Genomic DNA, 1,713 nt, shown 5'->3' on the forward strand with positions numbered 1-1,713 from the left:
TTCTACGTGCCGTTATAACACATTTTCATCTCATCATTTAATTTCTGTTGTGCATATATTGTTGTATAATAATGGAATGTACGAAAAGTGACCCGAAAAACGGGGCTAACTCGGTAACCCGTGACCCGATTTTAACGAAACTTGTTTTATTCTGTTTCTATTCTCATTTCATTACAAATATGGCGGTATTGTGCGCCGTTTTTGCTGTACTTAATTACAGACAAGCCCACACACACACACACAAACAATCTCAGAGTTTTAGTAGTATATAGATAACACAGAGTGGATAAGATAGTGAAAATATTGGTGTAATGACTAAAGGATATTGTATTGTGGAGTTTGCTAGATCTGTCGAAATGTGTACTGCCTTTTACTCCTATTATATAAAGATGGGAACCCGCAGAGTGGTGGATAAATCATTCAAGACATTGAAATGTTGGTAGGAGTAAAACTAATATAATATTATAATGTATTTAAATATACGATGATTACAAGTCGAAACAAGAAAGTTTATCTTTATATAAATCACTAGTTAGGCCTGCCTCACTTGGAATATAATTCTGATCTCTTTATCTAAGCAAGGATATTGACTTATTGAAAATGTTTCAGAGGATGGTAACTGGAATGACTCAAGAGGCCATATTATTAGTTAAAAGCCTCGGATTACATTGTGCTATGAATGACTCAAGAGGCCATATTATTAGTTAAAAGCCTCGGATTCCATTGTGCTATGAATGACTCAAGAGGCCATATTATTAGTTAAAAGCCTCGGATTCCATTGTGCTATATTCTGATAATAATAGGACGGGAGGACAAAAGTACAAGTTTTGGAAAAAAGACAGGCAAGACACCTATGGAATGAGATGTCATTGTCTATAGTGGAGGCAGCACCATACAAGAGTTGTTTAAGGGGATTGAATCATTTCTTAAATAATAAAAGGTGGGTTTAATATTTCATATGATCCCTTGTTGTCCACATGTTATATTACTTACTATTTATTAAACCTACTGAAGAGGAACATTTTAAAACAATGATCCCTTGTTGTCCACATGGTATATTACTTACTATTTATTAAACCTACTGATCAGGAACATTTTAAAACAATGATCCCTTGTTGTCCACATGGTATATTACTTACTATTTATTAAACCTACTGATCAGGAACATTTTAAAACAATGATCCCTTGTTGTCCACATGGTATATTACTTACTATTTATTAAACCTATTGATCAAAAACATTTTAAAACAGTGATCCCTTGTTGTCCACATGTTATATTACTTACTATCTATTAAACCTACTGAAGAGGAACATTTTAAAACAGTGATCCCTTGTTGTCCACATGTTATATAACTTACCATTTACCAAGAGAAGTATTATAAAACATTGTCTATTAGATCTACTGGAGAGGAGTATTATAAAACATGGTCTATTAGATCTACTGGAGAGGAGTATTATAAAACATGGTCTATTAGATCTACTGGAGAGAAGAATTATAAAACATTGTCTATTAGATCTACTGGAGAGGGGTATTATAAAACATTGTCTATTAGATCTACTGGAGAGGGGTATTATAAAACATTGTCTATTAGATCTACTGGAGAGGAGTATTATAAAACATTGTCTATTAGATCTACTGGAGAGGGGTATTATAAAACATTGTCTATTAGATCTACTGGAGAGGAGTATTATAAAACATTGTCTATTAGACCT

The sequence above is a fragment of the Limulus polyphemus genome, unplaced genomic scaffold (genome assembly GCF_000517525.1).
Source record: "Limulus polyphemus unplaced genomic scaffold, Limulus_polyphemus-2.1.2 Scaffold6920, whole genome shotgun sequence".
In the NCBI taxonomy this organism is placed as follows: Eukaryota; Metazoa; Arthropoda; class Merostomata; order Xiphosura; family Limulidae; genus Limulus; species Limulus polyphemus.